We start from the raw sequence: 25,316 nt of genomic DNA on the forward strand, positions 1-25,316 counted from the left end.
GAAGGGAGGGAGACAGAGAGAGAGAGACAGAGACAGAGACAGACAAATCTTCTAGCCACTGATTAATTCCCCAAATGGCTATAATGGCCAGAACTGATCAAGGAGGAAGCCAGGATCCAGAAACTCCATTCCACATGGGTGGCAGGGGCCCAGGTACTTGGGCCATCTTCCACTCTCTTCCCAGGCACATTAGCAGGAGCTGGATCAGTAGAGTAGTGGGTACTCCAACTGGTGATCTGATATGGGGTGCTGGCTTCACAAGTAGTGGCTTAGCCCGCTGCACCACAATCCTGGCCCCAACCAGGAGAATTTAGCCCAAGAAGCCACTCCCTAGCAGACGAGATGTCTGTGAACCAACAACCGACAAATGCATTCTCAATGACTGCTGTGCGCAAGTCTCTGTGGTGACACTGAGGACTCTATGAAGAACTGGGCAAGGGCCCTTCCCAAGGAAGGCAGCAACTGTGTTTCATCTAAGAAGGGCTAAAAAGCACATTTTTTTTTTTTTTTTGACAGGCAGAGTGGACAGTGAGAGAGAGAGACAGAGAGAAAGGTCTTCCTTCTGCCGTTGGTTCACCCTCCAATGGCCGCCAAGGCCGGCGCACTGCAGCCGGCGCACCGCGCTGATCCAAAGGCAGGAGCCAGGTACTTCTCCTGGTCTCCCATGGGGTGAAGGGCCCAAGCACTTGGGCCCTCCTCCACTGCACTCCCTGGCCACAGCAGAGAGCTGGCCTGGAAGAGGGGCAACCAGGACAGAATCCGGCACCCCGACCAGGACTAGAACCCGGTGTGCCGGCGCCGCTAGGCGGAGGATTAGCCTAGTGAGCCGCGGCGCCGGCCTAAAAAGCACATATTAAGGCATGAAAGAGCTGGCAGGGAAGGGAAGGGGTAACTCAGAGACATTATCTGCGCAGAAGGAAGAGAAAGTCAGCAGACATTTCAGAAATGGCAATCTGACCACAGAGAGAGAGCGGCTGTCTCAACAAAGTGGACTTCACCAGGCATGCAGACTGCACACGCCCCAAGGCCAGGTATTTCTAAGAGGAAGCCTGTCATGGAGGGGACACGGAGTTGGAGAAGGCTGCAATCCGTGCAATCAGACATGATCAGAACTGTGTTGCCTAAACTCCACTCGGAAGGCTGTGTAGACTACAGACCAGAACAGGGAAGACTGGCAGTAACGTGACCTAATAGAAGCTGCTGCTATTTCACAAACCAAGGGTAACATAACACAGATTGCGGTCCTGTCTTAGGTTTCCCAGCACCCACTGGTACTTAAAAAGTTTGTTAAGTAAACTAATTCGTAAGTGAATAGGAAATAACGTTGGCAGGCAAGAGGAGGGCCAGAACACAGAAAATAAGGAAAGGTGGGCAAAAATGCTATGATCTGAAGCTGTAGCCAACAGGAAGCCACTGAAAGTTTCTGGTCCCAAAGCGCATCATGGGAACTCTTTAAGAGGCAGGTGTTTGGTGCAATGGTTAAGATGCCACTTGGGAAGCCCCCATTCCATAGCAGCCTACCTGGGTTCAAGTCCCAGCTCCATCCCTGTCCACATTCCTGCTTACCTGCATCCTGGGGGGAGATACCAGGTGATGGCTCAATTACTTGGATCTCTGCCATCCATGTAGGAGATGTAGACTGACTTCCTGCCTGCCTTCAGCCTGGCCCAACCCCACCACTGCAGTCATTTGGGGAGTGAACCAGGGGATGGGAGATCTTTGGTTTGTGTCTCTGTCTCTTTCTGCCTTTCACATGAGTAAAATAAATAATTAAAAGAAAGTTTATCATGTTATAGTATCTGACAGAATAAATGATGGAACTGCAAATGATTCAAGAAAGCTTTTAACAAGGCAACTAAAGTAGATATGAAGGGCAAATATTCAGCCTGGTAAGAGGCCAGAATGAATAATGACAGTAATTAAAAAGGAGACATTTTCAAAGAAAGACAAATGAAGTAAATAAAGCCGGTCAACAGACTAGGGAGAGATCAGCCCATTTTTACCTAAGGGACTGGATCCTAAATAGCTCTGGCCACGTGGTCTCTGACAAAGCCACTCAACTCTGCAAATGTAGCCACTGCCAACCACAGACAAGACATTAACAAATGAATTAGCTCATTCCAACAAAAAGGGAGGGAGGGAGGGAGGAATGGAGGGAGGTAGAGCGCAGGCAGTAGGCTAGACCTACTTACAGACCATAGTTTACTGACTGTTGGATTGATACTGCTGGGAAGAGAAAATGCATCAGCCATTAGCATGCTCAACTGTGAGCAAATGAAAACTGAGTAACAGGACAAGACACAGTCCTCTCTCAATCTAAACACACAAACACACTGTAACAGAAGGGTCTGACACGCATCTCCTCAATTCTGAAAGGCCTGGGCTGCTCCTACACTGCTTAACATGTGTTTTCAGCACTGGTACAAGGCACCCGCCAGTATTCCAGCCATCAGATCAGCACGCCAGCAAGCAGGGAAGAAGAGTAAGAAAGCACGTGCTTGGGGCTAGCACTGGGGCACAGCAGGTAGAGCCACCGCCTCCAGTGCTGGCATCCCATATGGGAACAGGTTCCAGTCCCGGCTACTCCACTTCCAATCCAGCTCCCTGCTAATGTGCCTAGGAAAGAAGCAGAAGATGGCCCAAGTTCTTGGGCCCCGGCACCCATGTGGGAGACCCAGAAGAAACTCCTGCTTTCGTATCAGTTCATCTCTGGCCACTGCAGCCATTTGGGGAGTGAACCAGCATATGGAAGACCTCTCTCTCTTTCTTTTTCTCTGTCTTTCAAATAAATAAATAAATCTTTATAAAAGAAAGCACATGTTCCTTCACTTTAGGGACAACTGGGTAACTCAAAGCTTTCTCCTTGGCCAGCTGTCTAATGCCGTACAGAAGCCAAAAAGGGTCAAACTTGTGTCTAAATGAATGGCTCAACATCTTGAGCTGTTAGCATTCATTCTCACTAAACCACAAAATGTTCAACTCTTGATTGTTGCCCTGTATAAAGTTTCTTATTGGCTAGAAGATACTGCATAAACTGTTTTCCTTCTGTCTGTAGTAATAAAACTATACAACACTATAAACATTTTCCATGTTTAACTCCAAGATATTTGGTTTTCTGGCTAGAAACAGTAGAGCTTTTGTTTTTAAAATTAAAGCAGACCCTTAGACCTAATTTGCCTCTGAATACCAAGTATTTTTTTCTGCCGTTATGTTCTAACATTACTACAACCTATTCCAAAAACATGGGGCTATATCGGAAAATGACACCACCAGCTCTAGATTGTCATTCAAAATGCTTCTCTAAGATAAAGAGCTGGGAAAACAATAGTCAAGGACATCTCTTCAAGAGTCTAAGATCACAGGAGATTCATGCTGTGAAGTAATGCTTAACCAAACCAGCCACAGGGGGAGATGTTTTACTTACAACTGGCAATATAGATAGGGTATTCCCTTTTATTGAGATACAGTCTGACTTTCATTAAAAGGGGAATTTGTGACTACAACTGCCATCTTAGAGCGCAAATATGGGGCAGGTGTTTGGCTTGACAGTTAAGACCCACCCACTCCCACTCCATGGGCTGCCACATGCCACACTGGAGTACCGGCGTTCAGTACCTGCTGTGGCTCCTGACTCCAGCTAACGCAGGCCTGGGCAGGCAGCAGTGGTGGCTCCAGTAACTGGGTTCCATCCACCCGTGTGGGAGACCTGGACTGGGGTCCCAGTTCCCAGCTTCATCCCCAGCCCAGCCCTAATCTTCCCAAGAATTTGGAGAATGGGCCACAAGACAGGACTTCTCTCTGTGTATGTATGTATGTCTCTCCACCTATCAAACAAATCAATGTTAAAAATAATTATAGAGGCTGGTGCCGTGGCTCACTAGGCTAATCCTTCGCCTTGCAGCGCCGGCATACCGGGTTCTAGTCCCGGTCGGGGCGCCGGATTCTGTCCCAGTTCCCCTCTTCCAGGCCAGCTGTCTGCTGTGGCCCGGGAGTGCAGTGGAGGATGGTCCAAGTGCTTGGGCCCTGCACCCCATGGGAGACCAGGAGAAGCACCTGGATCCTGGCTTCGTATCAGCGCAGTGCGCCGGCCGCAGCGGCCATTGGAGGGTGAACCAACGGTAAAGGAGGACCTTTCTCTCTGTCTCTCTCTCTCTCACTGTCCACTCTGCCTGTAAAAAAAAATAATTATGGAAAATTATGAAGATTCATATTTTCAAGAAAAAAATGGAAATTAACACTCCAAACAATTCCAATAAGTTAAAAGGTGTTGGTCCATAGACTTTCACAATAATTCAATCTGTGCTGACATCAGCTCCCAATTTAAACACTAAATCAAAGACTACTAAACTTTTACTTTGACACTAAAAACATACAATTAACATTTAAATCTTTGAAAATTTTTAAATGATCTCTCGCATTGACCTTTAATTTTTTTACTTTTAAGGGGATTTAAAAAAATAATGTGCTAAACTTTCCAAGTTGCAACTAAGTCATTCTCTCTATCCTAGATTTTGATTCAGATATATCTCAATCCACATAATATTTTTATTACTTGACATTTTAATCAAAGATCAAAAACTTTACTGGCCAACGCATTTCCAAAACTCTGTGAAGTAAATTAACTTTATGAAATGGAACCCAACTACATATTTTGTAATGAAATTTTATATTACATTTCAAGAAAGAATGTTGTCCTTATAAAGATAGCCAATGTGGCTCAGACAATAATAATGGTAAAAATATTTAGAAGAAATGTGAGAAGTAAGAAGCATTTTAACCATCAAAGCAGCATTCAACCTCTGGGAGTCTCCATCTCCAGGATATTCCAGAGTCCAACCCGACTGGTTTGGGCAGGGTCCCTACATCTCACGGTGTCTTCATGGAGAGGGTGAGGCGGCGAGGAAACCGTGCAAGTGCAGCCTTGCAGCCTCCTACACGCTGATGAGACGGCTAATATGGCAGCTACCATGACAACCAGTGTCACAGGGCACCAACAAGGTCATTCCAGATGTCCTAAAGGTATTTATTTCAGGCATGAATGGATGCTTCCTTTTGTAGATTAAGAATATTTTTTGTAGGGTAAAAAAATAAAATAAAAGTGTGTGTGGCTCTCCTAAAATCCCTCTGCTGTCACTCTGCAGTCGTCTTTAACACCAGCTCCCCATCACTAGGAACGTGACAGTTAAAGCACCTCAGCTTGGCTTGCAGACAGCTCTAAACCCTGGTCTCACCATAGGCACTTAACCTCTCAAGCCTTCTGGATGCAAAGTGCCTTCCATACAAATCAGTGATCTCGCATGTTTTCAACCAGGAGGTGCTCACTGCAAGCTCAACTTTTTAAACATTGCTGGTATCTCCTGATCTCTAACTGCTCTGCTTAAACTCGCATCCAGTTAAAACCCTAATGTTTTCACATGAACTGCTAACCACTCCAGCCTGTGCAAAGCCCTCTTATTTCAGAACAGGGCAGCATATCCTACTGACACTACGCTCATTTTTACTCAGTTAACATCTAAGAGCATCCTTACAATAAGCAGCGAGTCTGCTGAAGCACTGACTGGCGCTGCTGACCTGTCCTTACGGGCTCAACTGTGCTCTCCCCATGCTAGCTTCCGATTCTGAAGCCCCAGGTACTCAGAATGGGACAGGATTTGGAGACAGAGCCTTTACAAAGGTAAACAAGCAGCAGCAAGGGTGAGCCCCAAGGGAACAGGACTGGTGTCCTGACAATAGAGGAAGATCAGGGCACAGAGAGAAACACTAAGGGGATGGACGGCCATGGGAAGAGGCAGCAATAGGGAAGCTACCATCTGCAGACACAGGAGACAGGAGGCCCCTGAAGAAACCAACTGTGCACACTCCTTGGTCTCAGAGTCCCAGCCTCCAGAATTGAGAGAAGCAGACTTCACTGCTTCAGCCACCAAGGCTGTGGCCTTTTGTTAAGGCAGCCCCGGCAAACTAGCACCCTAGCCCGTGCCCAGATGCTGCAGGAAGTGTCCTCCATGCATTAACCAGCGAGTCTTCCACAGAGCACCATGGAAGGTCCACTTATTATCTGAGAACATTGGGGACAATGACACTGTTTGCTCAAGGTCTCCCAGACACATACCAGAGCCTTAATCTACTTTAATCTAAAGAACATCCTATTGGTGCCAGTGTTGTGGCATAAGCAGCACTGGCTTCCCACACGGATGCCAGTTCCAGCCCTGGCTACTCCATTTCTGATCCAGCTCCCTGCTACTGTGCCTAGGAAGGCAGCAGCAGATGGCGCAAGCCCGTGGACCCCTGCACCAACATGGGAGACCTGGATGAAGCTCCTTGCTTTGGTCTGGCCCTTGTCCCAGCCATTGCAGCCATTTGGGGAGTGAACCAGTTGATGGAAGCTCTCTGTCTCTCCCCTTCTCTCCATAACTCTGACTCCCAAAATAAACAATTAAATCTTAAAAAAAAAATCATGCTTTAATCACCAAGCTATACTGAGTATACATGAATGTTTCAGACATAATATTACGATGCCTAGTACTGCTTTTAGAGTGGAGTGCCGATGGCTGTAGAGTGATAGAAGGAGAATTAGAAAGTGTCTCTTTTCTTTTTCCTTTTGTTCCATGTATCTTCTTAATAACATGTAGAGTAGCCAGGTTCCAAAACCAGTAATGGCCTATTTAAAGGAGTTGTTTTCAGAAATGCTAATGGGGGGGGGGGGGAGGTGGGAGGGGCAGGCACACCTAAGTTTATCTTGGTTCCGTCCATGTTATAGTTCTTTCTTCATATCAAACATGATTGTCAACTCCCAGTAATAAGTGTTACCATCATTCACTGAAGAACAAATATGTTTTTGTTTTTTACATTTTATCATCTTTGGAAAAGATCCATCTTGCAATCAGTCACATTATCATCACCATAAGTGAATCAGAAGGCTTCTTAGATCTCAGGGTTGATGAAACTTTACTTCCCTAATGGAAGTTCTATGTTGCCTCTGAGAATTAAGTACAAAGTGAATGATCACAACATCATCTGTGATGCGTTTTCGTGAGGCAGTAAAGGAACAGAGGATAGGTGGGACAGGCATAGCCAATCCGAACGGGAGGGGCCTACTGAGAAGCTGGTGGACTGGCAAGCTCAGTGGGCCAAGCACCAGAGCTCACCTCAAATCAGCCTGAAGGCTGCTAAGAAAAAAAGACAAAAAGGAAGAGACACATAGACTCCCTCAAGGGGGAAAGACCACCACACAGGAGGCAGACTCTGTGTACACAGCGTGTCCATAAAGGGGAAGCCAGTCTCACACTTTATAGTCACACCTCATATTCGGCCAGGGAAGGCAGGCCTCCTAGGCGAGGCATCGAGTTTCACAGCCTCGCTCAAACGCAGGATTGTTAACGCTAATCCATAGCAAGACCCATGAATGAGAAGAAAGAAAGATAGGTAAATACTCACATGAAATACGGCTCCAATCCGAGGACTCTTGAGGCTTGGCCTAAGACTGTCTACTATTTTGGCAAATGAATAAACCAATAATCACCCATAAATGCAGTACCATGTACACAGTCATTTAAAGGATTATTTATCAACTGAGAGCATAATACAGTCTGGTTCATCTTTAGTTACTGCTGTTAGAAACTGAGTAGTTTTCTTTGATGCTGCAAGGATACACCCTACGTGTCAACAGAAAGAGATGTAGTTACAAACACATCAAAATGAAACTGAGACAGCCTCTTTGAAGAGAGAGAAAAAGATAGATTTATTTTTTCCTTTAAACAACATGATAAAAATCAAACTCTAGTTCCACCAAAGGGCTGCCAAAAAGACTGCTGATGTTACTTGCCAACCAACCTCAATCCACATCATAAAGTTTGACAAGAGCACACTCAGTCTATCAAAGTTGTTAGAAAGCAAATTCTGGTCTTTGTAGGCACTCACGGAAACAGAAATGACATCCAGAATTCGACCACAGTAAATAATTTGCAAGCCCACTACTCTCTTTTCTCTCCAGACATGAGCTTTAGCAGTTGTTTTTACTCATACAAATAAGAAACCATTAAAGTCTGATGTGCTGACATAAAATACCAAAAACAGGTTAAAATAATTTATTCCGCATTCCAAAACATGAAAGTCTTTCATCTTTTTGTGTTATTGTTAATAATCATATTATGTCTTTATGAGGAAGGAATTATCATAAAAAACTATGATTTACAAAGAAAGAAGAGAATCTAAAACCGTTGAACAACTTAAGTCTTTTAAATCTGAAAAGGGAAAATTACAAGGCAAGAGAGAGAAATCTGATGAACAGGATGGGCATTTGGCATAGCAGTTAAGACACTGCTTGCAACGCCTGCATCCAGTACCAGAGAGCCTGGGTTTGAATCCTGGCTCTGAGCTCAATTCTGGCTTCCTGCTAATACACACCTTGGGAGGCAACAGGTGATGGCCCAAGGAGTTGGGACCCTATCACTTGCATGGGAGAGCTGCATTGAGTTCCTGGCTCCCGGCTTAGGGCTCCCTCAGTCCTAGCTGTTGTATGTGTTTGGGGATTGAACCAGTAGATGAGAGGATATTTTTCTGTCTCTTTCTCTCTCTCTCTGCCTTGCAAATAAGTAAAATATATTGGAACATAATTTCAAATCATTCAATCTCAAGGGATTGTAAAGGCTTTCATCTGTGAAGTAAAGGAAAACCTTCAATCTTGAACTTAAGTACATCTCGGCAGTATCAGATTCCTCAATTATAAAATTGGAACAACACTCACTGCCTCATAGACTTATTCTAAGATGTAAATGTGTTGGGGCCAGTGTTGGAGCACAGCCAATTATACCACCACCTGCAACACCAGCGTCCCACATGGGCGCCAATTCAATACCCAGATGCTCCACTTCAAATCCAGCTCTCTGTTATGACCTGGGAAAGCAGTAAAAGATGGCCCAAGCCCCTGGGTCCCTGCACCCATGTGGGAGACCCGGAGGAAGCTCCTGGCTCCTGGCTTTGGATCGGTGCAGCTCTGGCCATTTTGGCAAACTGGGGAGTGAACCAGCAAATTGAAGATCTCTTTCTCTCTCTCTCTCTGCCCCTCTCCCTCTCTCTCTCTCTGCCCCTCTCCCTCTCCCACTCCCTCTTCCCTCCTCTTCTCTCTCTCTGCCTCTCCTCTCTCTGTGTAACTCTGGCTTTCAAATAAATAAATCTTTAAAAAAAAAGAAGAAGAAAAGAAAAGCAACTTCCTCCCAAGCAGAGGGCAAGATATGGGTCCTCTCTAGGTAACCCTATCAATGAAGCAGAGGGTAGGAAAAGCTGAGACAACCACAAAGGTGCAGATCAGGCCCTGGCCGTCAGGTACCTCCCAGGGAGAGACAGAGACAGGTACACTGTAACAAAGCCTAGACCACAAGCTCAATCACCTTCCTACGATCCCTGCTGCTGCATGACATCCCCGAAGATAATATAGTCACTCAAGTGTAGGGGGGTTAGGAAAGATCTAATGGAAAAGGATCCAAGGCCGGCGCCATGGCTCACTAGGCTAATCCTCCGCCTGCGGCGCTGGCACCCCGGGTTCTAGTTCCGGTCGGGGTGTCAGATTCTGTCCCGGTTGCTCCTCTTCCAGGCCAGCTCTCTGCTGTGGCCCGGGAGTGCAGTGGAGGATGGCCCAAGTCCTTGGGCCCTGCACCTGCATGGAAAACCAGGAGAAGCACCTGGCTCCTGGCTTCAGATCAGCATGGTACACCCGCCGGCCACAGCGCACCGGCCGCAGCGGCCATTGTGGGGTGAACCAGTGGAAAAGGAAGACCTTTCTCTCTGTCTCTCACTCTCACTGTCCACTCTGCCTGTCAAAAAAAAAAAAAAAAAAAAAAAAGAAAAGAAAAGAAAGAAAAGTATCCAGAATGTGAAAGGTAAGTCATATAGAATAACTCAAAAAGTTCAAGGAAACAAATTAAAAGCTAAAGATTATTTTGCCGCCATGTTTTTTTGAAATCCACACATAATTTTCTGATTTGTATTTTCTTTTTTTTAACTTTTATTTAATGAATATAAATTTCCAAAGTACAGCTTATGGATTACAATGGCTTCCCCCCCATGACGTCCCTCCCACCCGCAACCCTCCCCTTTCCCACTCCCTCTCCCCTTCCATTCACGTCATGATTCATTTTCGATTCTCTTTATATACAGAAGATAAGTTTAGCATACATTAAGTAGATTTCAACAGTTTGCTCCCACACAGAAACATAAAGTGAAAAATACTGTTTGAGTACTAGTTATAGCATTAAATCTGATTTGTATTTTCAAAGAACTTTTTGAAGATTGCTTCCTTCAATGGTAACAAGAAGAACTAGAAGTTAAAACACATTTAGGATCCTATGCCATTCACACAAGCAGAAAAATGCTAATATATATACTGTGTTCAGTATGTGCCAGCAACAACTTTAGGTGTTTCATAAATATCATATTGGGTGACACAGATATGCAACAGAATACTACTCAGCCATAGAAAAGAAGAAATCCTGTCACTTGCTACAACAGGGATAGTGTTATAAGTAGTATTGGCCATTAGCATCCCATCGACACAGACATTCTCTGAGAAGCTGTAGGCCCAGTCCACCTCCACGTTGTCACATGCAACTCTGTTTGTGTTGTATCCACAGGAGGGTCATTACATTAAGTGAAATAAGCCAGGCGCACACACAGATCCTGCATGACTGCACTCCTATGTGGAATCTAAAAACGTCTGTCTCCTACAAGTTCAGAGCAGACGAGGGGCTGCCAGTAGTGGCTGAAGACAGAAGTTGGGAAGTTCGACTGATGAGCACGAAGTTATAGTCAGAACGCAGTAAGGTGCTCCAGCATTCCTCCTGTGCAGCAGCTGACTATACCTAATAGTAACCTACTGCACACAGCTTGAGAGATGCCACAAAGATGACAGATGTTAGAAGACATAGTTACGTTTACACCGAACATCATCACACAATCTATACACGTGTCAGGACACATCTCACAGCACCCTGTTAAGTATGTGCAATTTTGATATATCAGTAAAACTGACAACTTAGTACATCTGATCTTCAAAATGTCCCTTTGAGGGGTCGGTGTTGTGGCACAGTGGGTAAAACCACCACCTGCAAAGCCATCATCCCATATGGGTACCGGGTCGAGTCCCAGCTGCTCCACTTCTGATCCAGCTTCCTCCCAATGTGCCTGGGAAAAGCAGTGGAAGACGGCTCAAGTGGTTGGGCCCCCTGCACCCACATGGGACACTCAGATGAAGCTCCTGTCTGTTGCAGCGACCTGGAGTGAACCAGCAGATGGAAGATCCATATCAATCTCTATCTCTTCCTCCTCCTCTCTTCCTCTACCTTTCAAATACATTTTTTTTTTTTTTTTTTTTTTGAGAAATTTTTTTTTTTTTATTTGTAAGTTTTATAATTTTTTTTTAAACTTTTATTTAATGCATATAATTTTCCAAAGTACGACTTATGGATTACAATGGCTTCCCCCCCATACCGTCCCTCCCACCCACAACCCTCCCCTTTCCCACTCCCTCTCCCCTTCCATTCACATCAAGATTCATTTTCGATTATCTTAATATACAGAAGATCAGCTTAGTATACATTAAGTATGGATTTCAACAGTTTGCTCCCACACAGAAACATAAAGTGAAAAATAATAGATGATTTTTTTAAATGATGATGAAATCAGAGCAGACCTATTGTCATGTTTAATCCCAGTGAGAGTCAAGTTGGGAATTGATAATTTCTTTTTTTTTTTTTTTTTTACAGAGGATCAGTTTAGTATGCATTAAGTAAGGATTTCAACAGTTTGCACCCCCATAGAAACACAAAGTGAAATATATTGTTTGAGTACTCGTTATAGCATTAAATCTCAATGTACAGCACATTAAGGATAGAGATCCTACATGAGGAGTAAGTGCACAGTGACTCCTGTTGTTGACTTTACCAATTGACACTCCTGTCTATGGCATCAGTAATCTCCCTATGCTCCAGTCATGAGTTTCCAAGGCTATGGAAGCCCTCTGAGTTCTCTGACTCTTATCTTGTTTAGACAAGGTCATAGTCAAAGTGGAGGTTCTCTCCTCCCTTCAGAGAAAGGTACCTCCTTCTTTGAAGACCTGTTCTTTCCACTGGGATCTCACTCGCAGAGATCTTTTGCCAGAGTGTCTTGGCTTTCCATGCCTGAAATACTCTCATGAGCTTTTCAGCCAGCTCCAAATGCCTTTAGGGCTGATTCTGAGGCCAGAGTGCTATTTAGGACATCTGCCATTCTATGAGTCTGCTGAGTATCTCACTTCCCATGTTGGATCACTCTCCCCTTTATTTACTCCATCGGTTAGCGTTAGCAGGTACTAGACTTGTCTATGTGCTCCCTTTGACTCCCAGTCCTTCCACCATGACCAACTGTGAACTGAAATTGATCACCTGGAACAGTGAGATGGCATTGGTACATGCCACCTTGATGGGATTGAATTGGAATCCCCTGGTATGCTTCCAACTCCACCACTTGGGGCAAGTCAGCCTGAGCATGTCCCAAATTATACATCTCTTCCCTCTCCCATTCCCACTCCCATGTTCAACAGGGATCACATTTCAGTTAATTTTCAACACTTAAGAATAACTGTGCATCAATTACAGAACTAAATCAGTCATATGCAACAGATAAAGGGTTAATAACCAGAATCTACAAAGAGATCAAGAAACTCCACAAAAACAAAACCAACAACCCACTTAAGAGATGGGCCAAGGACCTCAATAGACATTTTTCAAATACATTTTTTAAAGTTTTTAAAAAAAATCCTTTTGGGCTAGGCACAGTTGTCTCCATTTTTTAAAGATAAGGAGAAAGAGACACAGAACGGTTAAGCACCTTGCCTAAGATCATACAACTAGTAAGTGGAAGGCCTCAGTTATAATCTCGAGGACTTGGGCTATCTAAGCGCGCTCTCTCTGGAATCATGCAAGCCTGCAGAGGTGGTTGGGCTTCCCACACATTGTAATCTACGTGAACAGAGTCCCTGGCATTGTGCAGTGCACAACCTGGCAGCCTTCCTGTAAAGGCAGGAAGTTTAGTGACCTAGCAAGAGGTGCAGAGTTTGTACAGTCAAGACCTGGAAGACAGTCAGCCTCACTCTCTTCACTCAGCCATGGAGTTACTTATAGTTGTGCAGAAAATGAAGGCTGACAGTGAAGGGACAGCAAAGTCAAGACATGGTAATGAGTGGGATTTGTTCTGGCCTGCAGCTTCCAGCCTATCAAACCACAGACTCGCATCGAACAAAGAGTCTCCGGGTTGATGAGAGAGAGACCAATGAGAAGGAATGACGGTGGTTAGTTCTTGTGCCATCTGACCTCACTGCTCCCAGTGAGAGCAACAGCACAGCATCTCCAACAGCCGCCAAGCGCTGAGTCAGGCAACAATGTGAGGATGAAACCTGAGAAGGTTTCTTCTCAAGGGCAGAGAACCCAAGATGAACAAACAGAAGGCTGCAGAACGCTGGGCATCAGAGAGAGGACAGGAAAGGCCGAGGCCCAACCACGTGCACAAGTGCCTGAAACGGCTGGCAGAGGTCAACTCGTCAGTAGAGGCAAAAGTATCCTGCAGACAGTGAAATCTTCCCGAGGACAAAACATTAAATATAGGGGCCGGCGCTGTGGCATAGCAGGTAGAGCCACCACCAGCAGTGCCGCACCCCATATGGGTGCAGGTTGGAGTCTCAGCTGTTCCACCTCTGATCCAGCTCTCTGCTGTGGCCTGGGAAAGCACTAGAGGATGGCCCAAGTCCTTGGGCCCCTGCACCCGCATGGGAGACCTGGAAGAAGCTCCTGGCTCCTGGCTTTGGATCAGCGCAGCTCCGGCCATTGTGGTCAACTGGGGAGTGAACCAAAGGATGGAAGACCACTTCCTTCCTTCCTCCCTCCCTCCCTGCCTCCCCCTCCCCCGCCTCTGCCTCTCTGTGATTCTGCCTTTCAAACAAATAAATAAATCTTTAAAAAAATGTTAAATGTATAACAATGGCCAAGAAATGTATCACAATGGCAAGGAAAACTGAGCAAAGTATGGGATGACAATATGGCACTGCACCTATTTTAGACAACATAGTTTCCTTTTCTTATTTGAACAATCATAAATTATCAGAATAACATTCAGGAAGAAAGCAAGGAAAAATTATAAAATAAAATACAATGCATTTATTACACTTATATTTGGACTAAATTTCCTCAAACCAGTCAGAAAGAAAGAATCAAATATGAGTAAGCAGCACTGAATCTGGGCCGTGTGGGCTTCAGGACGGGTACTGTGACACGCTCACTCAGGCACCTGCACACAAGCTGGCTGCATTTCTGGAGGAAAGAAACATTTATTACAACTCAGTGTGAGGTCAGACACTCATTTCTGAGGTCATTTTATGCTCAGTGTTTCCATAAGATAGGAATTAATGCCTTCATTTTACAGATAAGAAAACCGTGTCTTAGTTAAGAAATTTACAAAGTGCACTTGAAGAAAGTTCAGCAATTTGCACACTCACCGGAGACATAGTGACTTTCCAAAACTGCTTTTTGCTCTACTAACCCACCCTCCTCTCCGTTGCCATGTATCGATCAACACTGTCACAATTACACAAACCTCCTGACTACACTGATGGCCTCCAGTTCTTCCGAAAGAAAATTAACCAAAAGCCCACAGCAGACGTTCTGATTCCATCACCTGCTAGCAAAAGTTGATCTAGCTGTAGATGCTTCTGTCCTACTGAAAAACATATCCCACAAAGGAAATCCCAACCAATGTGTTAGCACCAGTAAAGAGGGCAATGTAATTGTAGATATTAAAACCAAAGTGAGACATGTTTGTTCCTCTTTATATGACTCCTGGATAAAAGGCAAACATATTCCATTCCAAACACAGCAAGAATTCAAGCGTAGGGGGCAAAACAACCTATAAAAGTGATAGGAAGAACTCTGGGCATATTCTACTCTTGATCAAGAAACCAAATATTTTTCTTTTAAAAATTTGGGATTTTTTAATTTAAATTCTCTTTAAAAGTTAATTATTGAGAAGGATGTATAAATGAGAAGAACATGATTAACATACTTATTTGGTATCCATTTAACAGTCCTGAGATAGCTATCTTTCTTCACCCCATTCAAAAGAACCTATTTCATTATTCAACCTACAGACAGCAAGCTCAATAAGATCACATTGTTTTCTCCAAGGAAGTAATGTATCTGGCACTTGGGAGACATACAATTAGTGAATTAAAAGAGTGAATGAACATTAATTTGCAGAAACATTAGAAATATACATACATCCTTAAAATGAAAGGCTGGGGCAAGGATTGAGTGCAGCACTTAAAGACACCACTGAGGATGTTCATATCCCCTGTTGGAGTGTTGGGGTGAAGTTCCAGCTCCCCAACTTGATTCCAGCTTCCTGCTACGCGTACCCTACCCTAGGAAACAAGTGTTTGTCCTCTCTCTCTCTCCCTTCAAGTAAAATGAGAATAAATTTTAAAAACCTTAAATAATGTCTTCTAAAATCAGGCCTTTTCCCTTAAACTTCTCCTTTTAAAAAGTATCATGGCATAGGGGAGGGCATTTGGCACAATAGTTGTGTCACAGCCTGGGAAGCCCATGTCCCACCCTGCAGTGCTTAGGTTCAAGTCTCAGCTCCACTTTAAATCCAGCTTCCTGCTAATGCACACCCTGTGAGGTAGTAGGTGACTGCTCAAGCCCTTTAGTCCTCGACATCCATATAAAAGACCCAGACTGAGTTCCAAACTCTCAGCTTTGGCTTGGGCTAGCCCTGGTTATTACAGGAATTTAGGGAAGTGAACTATGAGTTGAAAGACTTCTCACCACCTCAGTCCCTCCTTATTTTTCAAATACATAAAATAAATACCATGGCATAAACTATGAGTTCTAATTTTAAAATGTATCATTTGAGACAGAACAGCATTATTTACCCACTGTTGACTTTTTTGCTTGAATATGTAAACTAGTGACTGAGGCTGAAAACAGATTCATAATTTTAGCCCACTCTTAGCAATGTGTATCCTAAGTTCAATTCTTATCCCTGAAAAAGCAATTATAGGTGGCTTATTTCAAACTTGGTCCTGTGCCATGTAGAAGAAGTTGTACTACAAGACCTTTCTCCAGAGAAATGTTTTCCTGTGTCAGATCTCCTATCCATAAAACGTTTTCAGATGAAGTGATATATGAAAACAATGATAAAAGCATTCAAAGTTTAGAACTACCATTCTTTAACAAGTTCAAGATTCTTTAAAACTACATTTTTCCCTTCATTTCAATGAAAATCTGAAAAAGAACATTTTATATCCTGAACATTGTCAAGCAAGAAGCAACTAATCCCATTCCAAGAAAGTGACAACAGTCATCTCAAAAATTAGTGATCATTGCCAAAAGATTCGTAAGAGATAATGAATATACTAACATTCCACAGCAGTACTCACTATTTTCAGCAAGGGCTGTGCAGGTACATTTGTGAGATCACTGTCATTCCAAGAGTCCAGATTTATAGTTATATCAGGAATTCATCAAACATATTCTTCTAAACAGAACTTCCCATCTCAGAAATCTGTGTCGAAGATACACTGCAGAATTTTCAACGTCCCAGAAAAAAATCACATTTCAAGGTTATTATTTAGCTCCCTCATACTAGAGAAAACAGACACAGGAAGGCGTAGAGTTTGTATTGCAAGTCACTGGACCGATTAATATCCAAGAAAAAAGAAATCTGGCAAGGCAAACACAATATGTGAAGAACGTCACAGGTAGGTCTACAAAAGCTACATAAATGTCTGGCACAATGCTTCATTTTTGCTTTACTAGTATGTAGATTAGAAGTAAAGCAATCTCTTTCCCTATATCTAAGTAACCCAGGGATGTTGAACCATGAGAATTTGTAGCCTATCATATTAGGCTAGATTATTACCTTTATAGTAAAAATATATAATTGTATTGTCCATCTTCATAGTTCAGTGACTTTTTAAAAATTTTTTTTTATTTGACAGGTAGAGTTATAGACAGTGAGAGGGAGAGACTGAGAGAAAGGTCTTCCTTCTGTTGGTTTACTCCCCAAATGGCCACTACAGCTGGTGCACTGCGCCGATCCAGAGCCAGGAGCCAGGAGCCAGGAACCAGGTACTTCTCCTGGTCTCCCATGCGGGTGCAGGGCCCAAGCACTTGGGCCATCCTCCACTGCCCTCCCGGGCCACAGCAGAGAGCTGGACTGGAAGAGGAGCAACCGGGACTATAACCCAGTGCTAATTTGGGATGCCGGTGCTGCAGGCGGATGATTAACCAAGTGAGTCATGGAGCTGGCCTCGACTTGTTTTTCCATTTACAAGATGAAAAATTGAATACACATATGCTGGAAAATAAGGTCAACATTTCAAAACTCAACTTCAGATATGCCCGATCTATTGACACAAACTATGATTCTGTATCATTTCTACGAAGTTACACTGAACAAGAGGATTTGAGTTTGGTTTATAGCCCTTGTCTATGCTCCTGTAAGGTAGTGGTCTTTCTACTTTTTATTTGTTGAACATTATGGTGTGTGTTGCATTCAGCCTGTGATGACAGAGCAAATTAGAAGTATGTTACTGCAAAAATTAAAGGGAAAAAAGAGAAAGAAATAAAGGAGTAGGGAATAGCAGAAGGAGGGAAGTATGGTTATCTTCTTAGCATTTCATCTCTGAAATACATGAAATCTGTTCTCTTGATATTAATAATTATTTTAAAACTAAAAAAAAAAACTTTTAGCCAATGTGTTGTCCCCCTCCCCGCTCCCCTATTGTGCTACAAAATGTTCCATACGTGGGGCCCAAGTCATTACTAGATCTGTTAACAGGTTCACAGCTCAGTTTGGCTTCATTTGTTAAGCATCAAGCTACCCTATCACTTGGTTAGAGCTGAAAGGGTTGTTATGGTTCATAATGTGAAACTCACAACAGGGCACAGCTGCCATGCATACTCTCAAAGAAGTCTGCTACAATAATGATGTCACGGAAAAAGACTGGAATCTATTACATGTCCCAGACAGCCCAGCCATTCAATCTCTCAGTCCATGAAGGTATACAGGTTGCACCCATAAACATTATGGCAGCATTACAAAAAGGCAATAAGTTCATTTTAAAAAAATCACTGAGTAGGTCATTAGTTCCTCTGTAGTTCTGCCTTTCGTGAGCCTTACTTCCCACTGGAACCACTCAAGAAGTACAAACATCACCCACTCCCTGACTGTGAGCTTACTTTGAACCACAGAGCTTTGTGAAAGTTACAGATCAATCATTAGGTCTGGGAGAAAGATTGTATGAAGTCATCTAAAAAAATACAAGCTTTCTACTTTAGTTATCATATGTATCTATTCAGCATTCAATCATGGCTCCAGAAAAATGTAAGGCAATAATATATGCATAATCTTAAGAGTTTATATATACGTATTAAGAAACGCCCACCCGTCTTATGGCACAATACTAAGTAGTCCCTTCATGGGTCAGAAGCACGTGTGGCAGAAGAGTCTGGTTTCCTTATTTTAGTATTGTTTTATAACTAAACATACAAAATTACTCTTCAAGTAAGAACTTTTTAAAGGACTTCTATAATAAAACAAATGGATATTAAATATTTTCTATGATGGACATTTGCAGAATGGTAATTACTTTAAATTCTGAATTAGAGAAAATTTAACAATCTAATATGTAAATTATAACTATTAAAATTGTTGGAAACCCACCGAGATAAAACCGGAACAGATTCAATGCACTGAGAAAGGCCTAAATTCTAGTGTCAAGTCTGCCACTAACTAGTTGTTGTAGTTCAAGCAAATTATTTATAGCGTTCTGCTTCCATTTCCTTACCTTCAAAATGAAGAGCACAAGAAACATGCTGTGTAAAATCCTACTTTCCTGCAATAGTATTTCTCACGTTAACAGCATCAGGTATCGGAAGACCAGACACCAGAAATCCGATCGCTAAGTCCTTCTTGTTCAGTGCAGGGCAATGTTTTCAGCATAGCACATATATTAATTCATTTGATCTTCAAACAAACCCTCGGAGTAGGTACTATTATTATCCACTTTCAGAGCTAAGGAACAGATATAGGCAGCTTACCCAATGTCACACGGGCATTGTGGGTAGAACAGTGAGACCTTACACCCAGACCGGCCGGTGCAGAGCCAGCTCTTTCCATCACCATACTGGACTGTATGTACAAGACGAGTATACAAAGTACTGGGACCAGAACAGAGGGAATTTCAGATTTTGGAATATTTGCATAGATGTGACTAGTCGAGCATCCCTAATACAAAATTTTAAATGGTCCCAAATGTGAAACTTTTTCCACATATGTGAGCAGTCAAAAGACTTTGGGTTTTGGATTCTCAGATTATGAAGCTCAACTTGTACTGGGATATATTCAGAATGAATGGGTCTAGCTTAAATTTTTCAGTGAAAAGGACAGGTCAAAATTTAATAGTGGAAGGTTGTGACTAAGGAGAATGCAATGCCTTGGGATCACGACCGTGAATAGCAGTTCTACAATACAGGCTCATAAACATGCAGAACAAGTGTTCAATAGTTCTTTCACTCCCACTTTTAATCTACCCACTAAATACAAACATAATTGTATACTTGCAAATAAGACCACATTTATCAGCCTGGACATATTCTATCCTAGGGCTGCAACTCTGGGACAACATTTCTTAACTACTGCTTGTATTTGGAGGCGTACTATGAGGCTAAAATGCAGTCCGATACTGACATGCCTAAAGTGACAGTGACAGAAATCTGATATCAGCTCTAAGATGATATTTAAATGTGGTGTCTGTTACACATAAGGACAGTTTGAAAATGAGATGTTTCGATCTTGATTATTTATAGCCGAAGGCCAGCCCTTCTTATCAGCATGGGAAACTGCTTTGTTTAATTTACTGCCTATTGAGACTTGCTTATTTGGTTGACAAATAACAAGCAAATAAAGCATAGCTTAATCTCAGTAGCATGAAATATGCAAACATCCAGAAGCTCCAAAGTTTTGTTTACTATCTCAACCAAAGTATGACAACTTCATAAAATTTCCTATATGTTCCCAATCTGTGATTTACAAGTACAATCACTAAGCAGATAATTTTACAGATGGAGTGGCCGTCACATGTTGTTTACTACATCAAAGTATGAGAGACCTTTTCCTCCACTTTAGCAGACCACATAGATCTAAAATTTCTGAGAATTTAAACCATCTTTCATTGTATCTTCACGCAGCTGTGAAAATAAAATTATTCTGACTCCATTTAAATTCTTCCTTGCCACAACATAAATACACATGCCAAAATATACAAGATTAATAGGGAAAAAAAACCATGTATCAGCACCAGGGCTAAACACAAAACAATCTCAGTCCTCCCACGTCATCTTTCTTGCAAAGTAACAGCAACATACAGGTAAACCTCAAATTAGACTCACTCTCTGTCTTCTGGACTAGTGCCTGATCCAGGGGACCGTGTAATCAGAGAACTCCTTTTACAGTAAACAGCTACAAATACAAGGTAAGTGTGGAAGGAGTTTCTAAACCACTGGCCATTTGGGCACAGCTGGCACAACACCTGTTGGAAATGGACGAGTGATGCTTGAAACAAAACAATAGAAAGGAATGTTCACACTAATTTCACTGCACGCTTTTCAGCATCTGCTGCTTTAAGTTTATACAAAGATTTTCTTGAAAAAGCAACAAAACAGAAGTATGTTAGTATTTTATTTTTCTTCTTGAAAACACAGAGCAATCTACTCAGGGAAGTGGGGGTCGGTGTTGTGACACAGTAGGCTAAGTCTCTGCCCGTGGTGCCAGCAACCCATAGGGGACCAGTTTGTGTCCCAGCTGTTCCTTTTTTTTTTTTTTTTTTTTTTTTTAATTTGACAGGTAGAGTTTGACAGTGAGAGAGACAGAGAGAAAGGTCTTCCTTTTCCATTGGTTCACCCCCCAAATGGCCGCCATGGCCGGTGCTGTGCCGATCCGAAGCCAGGAGCCAGGTGCTTCTCCTGGTCTCCCATGCGGGTGCAGGGCCCAAACACTTGGGCCATCCTCCACTGCACTCCCAGGCCACAGCAGAGAGCTGGCCTGGAAGAGGAGCCACCGGGACAGAATCCAGCACCCCAACCGGGACTAGAACCTAGGGTGCCGGCGCTGCAGGCAGAGCATTAGCCAAGTGAGCCATGGCACTGGCCACAGCTGTTCCTCTTCTGATTGAGCTCCCTGCTAATGTGCCTGGGAAAGCAGTGGAAGATGGCTCAAGTGCTTGGACCCCTGCACCCATGTGAGAGACCCAGAAGAAGCCCTGGTTCCTGGTTTCGGATTAGCTCAGCTCTGGTCTTTGTGGTCATTTGGGAAGTGAACCAACAGATGGAAGATCTCCCTGTCTCTTCCTCTCTGTCTGTAACTTTGCCTCTCAAATAAATAAATAAATCTTAAAAAACAAAAAGATCAGGAAAGTGAGTCACCACCAATTTCACTAACCCTAACTGATGTGTGAAAAAGTCCTATAAAAATATGAGTTTTCTTTCATTATATTTATGTTGCCCACAAAATCTAATCTTCCACAATTTTTATTTTTTAAATGTTTAAATATATTTTACAAATAAAAATGGGAAATCTCTATAAAGAAAATAGTTTTACTATTTTGACCGATTAAATATTTATTCACATTCAGTAAGTAACTATTGCCTTTTTCTCCCTTACATCAGCTATAGGAGAGCCAATGTGCAGGTTTTACAATTAAAATTTAAAAGTGTACAGAAACCACTGTGGAAGATATATGAAGATACTTCAGAAATCTGAATGTAGATCTACCATATGACCCAGCCATCCCACTCCTGGGAATTTATCCAAAGGAAATGAAATCAGCATATGAAAGAGTTATCTGTACCCCATGTTCATTTCAGTTCAACTTACAATAGCTAAGATATGGAACCAACCCAGGTGTTCATCAACAGAAGACTGGATAAAGAAATTATGAATATATACATTATGGAATACTGTACAGTGGTTAAAAAAAAAAAACAACCATGAAATCCTGTTGTTTGCAACAAAATGGATGCAACTGGAAACCGCTATACTTAGTGAAATAAGCCAGTCACAAAAGGAGAAATACCATACGGTCTCTCTGATTTGTGGTAACTAATATAGTACTTAAAATGTAATCTGTAGGAGCGAAACTGACACTTTGAGATGTGACAATTCTGAACAGCCCTTGCCTCGACTGTTGGGGAGCAATGTTTTTCTTGTTTGCTTTAGTTCCTGACTTCTTTTTCTTCTTTATACTAATCTGTGAACTCTCCACTTGGTGTAGGATTAATCTTATGAGAATAAAAATTAATTGAAAATTGATCTCTGTAAAAAATAAGAATGGAAAAGGAAGAGGGAGGAGGAAAAGAGGAAGGAGTAGGGGTGGAAGGAAGATGGGGGAGAAGCATCATGTTCCCAAATCTGTATGTATTAAATACATGAGGTTATATTCCTTAACAATTTTTTTAAAGTGTACAGAGAAGGAACATAGCTGAATATCACAGGATTTTTCACCAAATGGGAAAAATAAAATATGGCTTCATCATTAAAATTCCTGGTACCCGAACAAAGTGTCTGACTTTTTACCTCTGTGAACTCAGTCTCAACCAATCAAGAAGCATTTCTTGCATGCTGACAAGTCACCTACCACCACACACACCTCAACACGCAGAAACAACTTTTCTGCAGAGAGTAGGGGGAAAAAAGAAGCGGAAAAATTAATTAAATCTCTGCCTAAAACCCAGTGATCCAAGGAAGAAAGTCTTAAAAACAACTTCAATTTCATGTCTGCAAATAACTGGAATGACTGGTCAGCATGTGAGCCTTCGGCACACTCCCACAGGCTCCTCTTTTTCAGTTCACCAGAAAGATGGTTCTGCTGGCATCAATCTTTCTCACCCTTCTCCCCATACCTAGTGAATCTGGATTTTTGTTTGCGTGTTTTCCACTTCTGGCCTGCTCTTCATGTTCTCCACAAAGATCAACAATGGTGTAGCCACAGCATCTTGGATCTCAAAAAGTATGGTTCACAACTCTTTTCAGACCATATCTAATGAGAAGTCTTACCTTACTGTCACATAAGATTCTTCCAATTGTCAATCATTCCACTGCCTATTTTGTATTTCCATTTAGGACTTAATATGGATTAATTTCTCTCCAGCACATCCAGGATCTATTCATCATCCCACTTTCCCTACCTGATTTTTGGACCTTCACAAAGTTTTGGATTGACATTTGCTTTTACACTAAACTATACAGAGCATCTGAAATTTACTAAATATAAGATAGGCAAAACATGCTCATGAGAACTTATCAATTCATGAGACACAGTTGTGCTCAGACCTCAGACAAGAATGCCACTGCTACTCTCTACTTCCTCCGTATCCCCTCCCATCTAAACTCTTGCCTACTCCATAAAACTTGTCCAATAACCTAGATACTTGCCTTTCTCCCACCCAAAGTGTGTATGCTTTTGTGTGTCTGAGTATGTATGCATACACATCTACAGTATCCTATCATATGGCCCCCAATTATTTCCTGTATTTAAGTCTCATACACTAAACAAAACCACAAGCTCATCAAGAACAGGCTCTAAATCATATTCTTACAATTTTCCTTCCATTCTACATAGTAGGGTGTTAAACACACAGAGCAGGTATCAGTTCATTTATTCAGTGCATGGTAATTAAATCCCTACAGTTATTGTGGTGAGTGCTGGGGGTTAAGAAGGAACAGCAGTCACTGTGTGTCTGCAAAGGCTTTGCTGGGAGACACTGAAAATCCAAATGGACATGCGCTAGAGACAATACAAGAGGACAGAAAGAAGTACCCAACTCTGCCATAGAAGACTTCACAGAGAAGGATGTATTTCCTTCAATAGAATAATGAAAGATAAATAAAATTCACCAAGTAACAAGACAAGCAGTAGCAGTGGCACTCCAGAAAGAGGAGACGTGTGGCCAACATTTGGCCTAGCAATTAAAGCAATTAAGACACCCATTTTCAATACCCACCTCTGGCTCCTGACTACAGCTTTCTGGATCAGAAGCTTTCTAATGCAGACCCTGGGAGGGGGCATCAATGGCTTTAGTAGTTGCATTTCTGCCACTCATGTGGGAGACCTGGATAGAGTTTCCAGCTCCAAGCTTCAACCCAATCCAGTCCCAGCCAACATAAGCATTTGAGGAGTGAAACAAAGGATGGGAGCTTTTTCTCTCTGGGTCTGTCTCTCTGCCTCTCCAAAAAATAAGTAAATAGATTTTGTTTTATGAAGATCACATAGAAAGTTTATTAAAAAGAAAGGAGGAACATGAAATGCAAAGAGGGAACACCATAATGACTAAGCAAGCAGATACTTTTAGGAGCTGTAAAAGTATACAGGCTATTAAGTGTAGGTACAGGAAGGCTGGTGACAAGTGACAAGGCTAGAACAGCGGGCAAGGACTTGATGAAGTGTCCATATGCTGCAGGACAGGTTCCACCTACCCGAGAGGCACTGCGGACATTGTAGGGGTAGTGACAGGAACACCCCATTCAGTTGATGAAATGGTAAACGGTTTGGAAAGAAGGAAAAACTATTTTAGGGGTCAGCACAGTGGCGTAGCAGGTAAAGCCACCACCTGCATCGCCAGCATCTCATTTGGGTGCCAGTTCGAGTTGCAGCTGCCCCACTTCCTATTCAGCTCTCTGCTATGGCCTGGGAAAGCAGTAGAAGATGGCCCAAGCACTTGAGCCCCTGCACCTGCGTGGGAGACCCAGAAGAAGCTCCTGGCTTCAGATTGGTGCAGCTCCAGCCGTTGTGGCGGATTGGGGAGTGAACCAGCCGACTCGCACTCTCTCTCGCTCTCTCTCGCTCTCTCTCTCCCCCCCACCTCCCTTTCCTTCTGTCTCTGTGTAACTCCGCCTTTCAAATAAATAAATCTTTAAAAAAAATTTAGAATTGAACTGAGAAATGAGGATTTGAGCTATGGGATGCGAGAAGCGGGACCAACGTAAGTCAAAGCACAGGTATCAGTGAAAATAGCAAGAACAGAGAGCCAAGAAAAGTCCCTGAGCAACATCAAGGTTTAACAAATTCTCCTGAAAGTCAGATTCACCCTTGATTTGGGAACAAATTAAATAGTTTGTCTGCCTTTAGAACTACAGTGCTCAACGTATAAACAAGAAGAAACAAGTCGAGATGAATATTTTAAAGCCTCCACTGGAAGCTGCTTATCTACCTACTGATCTCGGAATGTCTTTCAAAC

The 25,316-nt window shown here is 42.7% G+C and overlaps 1 protein-coding gene across 3 annotated transcripts in view; it reads right to left on the reverse strand.

Moving 5' to 3' along the window:
* Positions 1-25,316, reverse strand: part of BMPR1B (bone morphogenetic protein receptor type 1B) — a 443,407-nt gene that overhangs the window by 223,081 nt on the left and 195,010 nt on the right. The window lies entirely within an intron of this gene.

This window comes from Oryctolagus cuniculus, chromosome 8, assembly GCF_051225735.1.
Source record: "Oryctolagus cuniculus isolate XC-2025 breed Fujian yellow rabbit chromosome 8, ASM5122573v1, whole genome shotgun sequence".
NCBI lineage: Eukaryota > Metazoa > Chordata > Mammalia > Lagomorpha > Leporidae > Oryctolagus > Oryctolagus cuniculus.